Source organism: Stegostoma tigrinum, unplaced genomic scaffold (genome assembly GCF_030684315.1).
Source record: "Stegostoma tigrinum isolate sSteTig4 unplaced genomic scaffold, sSteTig4.hap1 scaffold_66, whole genome shotgun sequence".
Lineage (NCBI taxonomy): Eukaryota > Metazoa > Chordata > Chondrichthyes > Orectolobiformes > Stegostomatidae > Stegostoma > Stegostoma tigrinum.
In genome coordinates, this window is record NW_026728600.1 from 2,456,821 (window position 1) to 2,464,818 (window position 7,998).

Consider the following 7,998-nt stretch of genomic DNA (forward strand, 5'->3'; position numbering starts at 1 on the left):
ATGTGATTCACAAAGAGCTTGTTAATTGGAAGCAAAATTGGCTGAGTTGTAGGAGAGACCGTGGTGCTGGAGGATTTTTCAGAGTGGAGTTCTGTGACCAGCTGTGTTCCACAGCAATCGGTACAGGGTCCACTTCTTTGTTTCTCGTTAACATAAATGATTTGGAAGAGAATTTAAGGGACAAAATTAATAAGTTTGCAGATGATGCTAGAAATGGTGTTTATAGTGGTTAGTGAAGGTTATCTAAGATGACAGCAAGATCTTGATCAATTGGCTCAATGGGTTGAGGAGTAGAGGATGAAGTTCAATTTGAATAAATGTGAGATATTGTATTTTGGTAAAATGAACAAGTGTAGGATGTACACAATTGATGGTTGCACCCAGGATAGTGTTGTGGAACAGAGTAATGCGGAGATTCAGGTACATACTACTTTTGAAGTTTATGGAGACAGGTAGACAGGGTGGTTAATAAGTTGTATTAAAATAGACTGCCAAAGCTAGGACTTTTCTCACCGGGGCATAGGAGGTTAAAGGGTGACCTTACAGAGGTTTTTAAAATCATGAGGGCACAGATTATGTTGCTATTAAGGGCTTTTTTCCCGAGGGTTGGGCGATTTCAAGACAAGGGGACACTGTAAGATGAGAGGAGAAAGACATCTTTTAAAAAAAGACAAGAGGCTGAGATAGTAAATAAATATTTCACATGACTATTGACTGCAGAGAAGGATATGGAAGCTAGAGAGCTTGGAGACATAAATAATGAGTCGTGAAAAGTGTCCATATTACAGAGGTCTAGGTGCTGTACGTCTTAAACTGCATAAAGGTGGATCGGTCCCTGGCACCTGACCACAAATAGAGAGGGTGGTGAGGCTTCAGGGCATTTCCCTTTTGATGTCCTGGAACATGTACTACCGCTGGGTCCCTTGCTGAGATATTTGCATCACTGATAGACACTGGTGAAGTGCCAGAAGGCCGGGTGGCTAATGTGGTGCCATTCTTTAAGGAAAAGCCGGAGGACCATCGACCGTTGAGCCTGATGTCAGTGTTGGGTAAATTGCTGGAGGGGATTCTGAGGGACTGGATTTGCATGTGTTTAGAGAAGCAAAGACTCATTAGGGATAGTCAACATGGCTTTGTGAGTGGGGGTTCCTGTCTCACTAACTTGACTGAGATTTTTGAAGAAGTGATGAAGAAGGCAAAGCAGTGGACATTGTCTACATGGACGTCGGCAAGGCATTCACCAAAGCTCCGCATGACAGACTGGTTGGCAAGATTAGATCAAATGGAATCCAGGGAGAGTTAGCTATTTGAAAAAAAAATTGGCATGAAAGTAGGAGGCAAGATCATGGTTGGGGTTGGGGGTGGGTGTCTATTTTTTCAGTCTGGAGGACTATGAACAGCAGTGTGCTGCAAGGATCGGTGCTAGGTCCACTGCTTTTTGTCATTGATACAAATCATGTGGAATGAATATTGGAGGAATGGTTAGTAAGTGTGCAGATGACGCAAATTGTTGGTGTAGTAAACAGCAAAGAAGTTTGCCTCCAAGTACAATGGGAACTTAATCAGATGGGTCGATGGGCCAAGGAGTGCCAGAAATCAGTTTAGTTTGGATAAATGCGAGATATTGCATTATGGTAATGAAAATTAGGGCAGGGCTTAAACAGTTAATGATGAGGCCCTGGGGACTGTTATGCAACAGAGACTCCTTGGGGTGCGGGTGCACAGTTCCTTGAAGGTGGATTGTAGGTACAGAAGGTAGTGAAGATGATATTTGCTGTGCTGGCATTTATTGGTCAGTGCATTGAGTGTAGGAGTTGGGAGGTCATGCTATAGGTTGAACAAGACATTGATTATGCTGCTTTTGGAATACTGTTCAGTTCTGGTCTCCCTGCTATCGGAATGATGCTGTTAAACTTGGCAGGGTGCAGAAAAGATTTACAAGGATGTTGCAAGAGTTGGAAATTTTGAGCTGCAGGGAGAGGCTGAATACGCTGGGGCTGTTTTCCCTGGAACATTGAAGGCTGAGAGGTGACCTTATAGAAGTTAATAAAATTATGGTGGGCATAGGGTGAGTAGCCAGTTTAAGCTGTGAGGGAAAGTTTTTTTCTAAAAGGGAAAGTGGGTGGTGCCTGTGTAGAATGACCTGCTAGAGGAACTGGTGGAAGCTGGGACAATTATGACATTTAAGAGGCATCTGGATGGGCATGTTTTGAGGAATATAGGTCAAATGCTTGCAAATGGGATTAGATTAATTCGGGATATCTGGTCAGCATGGACAACTGGGACCAAAGGGATTGTTTCGTGGTGTACAACTCTGAATAAGCATTTTTGTTTTCATTTCAGATTTCCACAATTTTACTTCTGCACTGTTCTTAGTCTTTCGATCCCTCTGAAAGACTGAGTTACAGATCTATACAAAACCTGTCCTTCCTCCCTGGCTCTCCCACCTCTCTTTCAGGAGTTTTGTGCAAACACTGACTGGATCCCTTACCTGGAGGATATTTATTTATGAATTTGTTCTAATGATAATCCAGCATATTCCCCAAGTATCACTCCACAAATGTCCAGAGGATTTCTCAGTTTCACAGTCTGTGTGTTCTTCTGGTTCCTCGCTCACTGCACTCGCTTTCTGTTTGAAAGCTTAGTCTACAGTTGGAGAATTCAAACAGGAACACATCCAGATCTGACAGTCACTTTGTTTATCACAACTCAACTACCTCAGGATTTTGAACACTGAAGGAAAAAGCAACTCTCACAGTGGGGAGAAATGCACATGATCTGTGAAGATTCATCTGAAATGTCCTTCCACCAGCTCAGTGACACTGGGGAGAGACCATTCACCTGCTCTAAATGTGGGAAAGCATTCACTTAGTCATCCAAACTGTTAACACACTAGTGAGTTCACAAAGAAGCACAGTTGAAGGATTTTGCTGTCACTCTCACTATCAAATGAACCATGGTTTTGGGCTGTTTGTACTGATGTTACTGATCCCTGCTCAATTAAAGGTACTGGTATTGTGGATAAAATGTTAATATCAATTGTGTATCTGTAAGGTGGAGCTTGGAAATAGTCACGTTGTCATGACACATCGACACATTCACACTGACAAAAGACTATCCACCCGCACGGTGTGTGAAAAGGGATTTCCTGGTTCATCAGGACTGGTTAACTTGCAGCAAATTTCTGAGTAACTGTTAAGTTGGTTTTTGATTCTGCTGTAAGCTATATCCAAACCATGTTTTTTGGGCTTGTTCCTGGAGACCATAGGATCCTTCCGGTGTGGAAGCAGACCACTTAGCCCATCAAGTCCACACTGAACTTATGAAGAGTGTCTTACCCATACCCTGCCTGCGTGGGTTTCCTCCAGGTGCTCCAGTTTCCTTCCACAGTCCAAAAAATATGCAAATTGTGTAGATTGACTGTGCTAAATTGCTCATAGTGTCACGTGTGCAAAATGCAAGGACAGAGTAGGGTGTGAGACTGGGTGGGATGTTCTTTGGAGGGTTTGTGTGGACTCAATGGACTGAATGGCCGTTTTCCACGCTGTAGGAATTCTATGCTGATCTCGATGGCCCTTTATTTGTTAGTTATGCCTGGTCAATATGTCTGTACACCTTTACAATTACAGATTCTATTGCTCTCCACAGACTTGTTTCAAATTTTAATAGATATTTGTTTATTGGAAACAATGCAATCTTTCCTTTTTGATTTCTATCCACAAAATGAAAGATTTAAGTCGAAACAAAAGATTGGGATGTGTCCTGTACTATAATCCCTGATTGCATTTTCCCAATCAGCTATGAAACCTGGTGACCATTGTGACCGTCTGGGGGAAATGCAGTCTCCTCAGATCCTTACCGGTTGTCCATAGCAGTGATGGATCTCATGATGAATACATATACACTAGATATCACACAATGTCTTGGTTTATTTTCTATTTATTCTTCTGTCCATTACTCCGCAGAGACTGAGATAACGGTCTGGGGACCTAGGTTTGAAACCCACCATTCCAGATGGTAGAATTTGAGTTTAAACAAAAAAATCTGAAATAAGAATCTAATGATGACTGTAAATCCGTTTTCATTGTTGGAAAAACCTATGTCTTTTAGGGAAGGAAACTGCCACTCTTATCCAGGGATATCAAGATCCCATGAATGAATTTTTAAAAATTAATTTATAAAAAAACTCCTGCAAATACGTTTATCTCTGTCTTAATTTATTTGACAACCGACAGTTCAAACTGGTTGATGGTCACTTTCACTTTTGATAAAGTTGTGGCCTTTTCATGGTTGAAACAAAAAAAAAATGCACGAATGGAACCACAGTTGTTCTCGTAGGAACAATGCATGCTTTGATGTGTTTGGAAAAAAAACCTCATCTCACTTATGAGCCAGATATCAAAGTTGACCAGATCCTGAAGCTGTGTACCATGGAAGTGAAATTCTTCACCGTCTTATCCACTTGTGTTGCTATTTCAGGGAGCTATGGACTTGAACGTCCCGAACACCTTGAGAATTTCATCAAACTGACCCCCCATGGCAGGAATAGACAGGGCCAGCTTGGATTGATGATCATAATTCAGGCTCAACAAATCTACTGGAGCATTTTGAGAATGTAATTAGTGGTGAGTGTGGCCACCTCTCTGTACTGTAGTGATACAGATCCCCTGATCCTGTTTGCCCCAAATGGCTGATATTGAATGATTCCTTGGACATGCTGTGTCAGGATCTCCTGACTGAATCTTGTCTCACTTGCCCTGACTGAGAACTGTTTCCCTGAGACTTTGCGACGTGACCATTTGGTCGAAACATGAGTTTGTTGACACAGCTGCTGACCAGCCCTTGACTGACTGCTGGTAATAACAATGCTAAGCTGCCTGGTTTATGCCTGTGATAAACACCAGGCAAGACAGGAGCACCGTGAGACATTAGGTTCTAGTTGAGACGTCAAAGTGCAAAAATGCCATGCAAAGGCAGAGATACTGTGGCAGAACACATCTCAGGTGCTGAAAAACTTGTAGAGTTCTGACAGCAAGAATATACTTTGTGGACAGGCAATTCTGCATCTTGATGTAGCATTTTTATTTAACTTCTGGCTCACTTTGCCGATTTGAAAATATCTCTTGGTCTGGCTAATGTAAGAAGTGGTAATCTGATTAAACTCACAGGCCTTGACTTGTGAAAAATGAAGCAGTCACATGCACACTTGTTTGATTGGTTGCTGTTGTACTCAAATGAAAAATGTGCGTTTGTATACACCATATCGTTTCCTGGCTCAGTGTTTCCAAAATCTCTAGTTCAATACATCTCAAGTCATCGTCATCGGAGTCAAAACGAGTGAATACTTCGATAGCTTCATTTTTTTTGAAATTCTGAAATGCTATTTGTAATGAGGTAGTGTTGGCAGGCTATTTTCTTTTACTTCTGATGCCATGTGTGGATTTTCAGGGATGGTGTTGGTGGGAAGATGCGGCATGTACCAGGGATGAGGCACTAACGTTCACAGCAAGTGCTGAACATGCAGAAAAGGAGAGATTAACAGGTACCTTGGAACAAGCATAGTTGGAGGCAGTTGGGTGAGAGGACTGAGAGAAAGCACTTTGGTGGCAGCACCAGGACACGTGTTTGATTCCAGCCGTGGGTGACTGACTGCCTGTGTGGAGTTTGAACATTCTCCCTGTGTCTGTGGGTTTTCTCAAAGTGCTCCCACAGTCCAAAGATGTGCAGGTTAGGTGGATTAGCCATGTTAAATTGCCTGTAGTGTTTAGGGAGAGGTAGTTCAGGTGGGTGACAGGTTGGGCTGGGATGCTCTGAGGTTTGGTGTGGACTTGTTGGGCTGAAGGGCTGCTATGGTTCCAGAGTGTTGAGCAGATGGTGGAGAATCTGAGATAACAGGCCAAGTAGAACTGAAGGAACAGGAAGTCTGATGTCTCAGGCCGAGACACCCTTCTTAAAGTGTTGATCAGGCTGTTTTTTAAACTTGGTTTACTGAGATTGCACCATTCCTGGAAACACTGCAATACCAGGATGATGCGTGGAGAGGATGGAGCAAGCCCCTGTTGCAATCCCTGCTCTAAAAATCAGTTTAACATAGGGTCCTTAAGTAACGGACATGTCAGATATTAAAGCTGATAAGAACAGATTTTTTTTATTTGAAAAAATATACTTCATTCATAAGATGTACAAAAAATAAAACATATTTATACACCTACCCAATCATGTAAGCTGCTCCTTGTTGCCCCGGGGGGTATGTACACCAACTAAAGGAAAAAAAAAACAAAATAAAGCAAAAGCAAAACAAAAAAAGAAAAATACCCTGGCAGTCGTCTCCCCGCACAGTACCCGTTAGCCTCCCTGACCAGTTGGGGAAGGCGCCAGCTGGGCCCAGTTATCAGATCGGGCCCTTGTTTCTATTCTGGACGAGGGGTTTCATACGGTTGTCTTTCCCCACCGTGCCTTGGCGGCAGCTGCCCCAAGATTTAGTGTGTCCCTCAGCACATAGTTCTGAACCTTGGAGTGCGCCAGTCTGCAAAACGCGGTCGGGGTCAGTTCTTTCAGCTGGAAGACCAGCAAGTTGTGGGCAGACCAAAGAGAGTCTTTCACCGCATTGATTGTCCTCCAGGCACAGTTGATGTTGGTCTCGGTCTGCGTCCCGGGAAACAGCCCGTAGAGCACGGAGTCCCGTATCTCGGAGCTGCTCGGGACAAACCTCGACAACTACCACTGCATCCCCCGCCAGACCTTCTGCGCAGAGGGACACTCCAGAAGGAGGTGATTGACAGTCTTGTTACCACGCGCCCCCCGACCCCCGCCGCGGCCGCCTCGAGGACAGCGTGCGGTGGCGCAGAAATTCCGGGCATGCATACAGGATCTCACTGGCAGAGGCCCTCTCACCACCAGCCAAGCAATGTCCTTGTGCTTGTTTGAAAGTTCTGGCAATGAGGCATTCTGCCAAACGACTGCGGCAGTCTGCGGGGAGAGCCACACGATGGGATCCACCCTCTCCTTTTCGCTGAAGTATCTCAAGGATACTACGTGCTGAGCAGTGCCTGACGGCCTTGTGGTCAAAGGTGTTTCCCTTCAAAAATTTCTCCACAAAGGACAGATGGTACGGGACAGTCCAACTACTCAGAGCATTCCGCAGCAATGAGGCCAAGCCCGTCCTTCACAACACCGGGGACAGGTAGAACCTCAGTAAGTAGTGACACTTGGTGTTTGCGTACTGAGGATCTACACACAGCTTGATGCAGCCGCACACAAAGGTAGCCATCAGGGCGAGGGTGGCGTTCGGTACATCCTTTCCCCCATTTTCAAGGTCTTTGCACATGGTGTCCCTGCAGACCCGGTCCATCATCGACCCCCCCCAAATGAAGTGGAAGATAGCCCGGGTGACCACAGTGCGCAGGTCCAGGAGATAGGCCAGGCCTGGGCCACATACAACAGTACCGAAAGCCCCTCGCACCTGACAACCAGGTTTTTACCCGCGATCCAGAGGGACCGGATCGTCCACCTGCCCAGCTTCTGCTTCAGTTTGGAGATATGCTCCTCCCAAGTCTTAGTGCACGCCCCAGCTCCACTGAACCAAACACCCAGCACCTTCAGATAGTCTGTCCTGACGGTGAAGGGGATGAAGGAGCGGTCGTCCCAGTTCCCAAAGAACATGGCCTCGCTCTCATCCCTATTGACTTTGGCACCCGAGGCCAGTTCAAACTGGCTGCAGATGTCCAACAGCCTACTCACCGACCGACGATCAGTGCAGAAGACGGTGACATCGTCCATGTACAAGGAGGTCTTGACCTGAAGGCCTCCACTGCCTGGGATAGTCACGCCCTTCAGGCTCACTTCTTCCTGATGGATGTGGCAAAGGGCTTCATACAGCACACGAACAAGGCAGGAGAGAGCGGGCAGCCCTGCCTGACTCCAGATCTGACGGGAAAACTGTCCGATTCCTACCCATTGATCGAGACTGCGCTAACAATGTTGGTGAAGAGCAGTCGG

General features: G+C 45.3%; 1 pseudogene; it reads right to left on the bottom strand.

The window, feature by feature from the left end:
• Positions 1-5,989: 5,989 nt before the first annotated feature.
• Positions 5,990-6,164, bottom strand: LOC132209103 (U2 spliceosomal RNA; annotated as a pseudogene).
• Between the last annotated feature and the right edge of the window lie 1,834 nt (positions 6,165-7,998).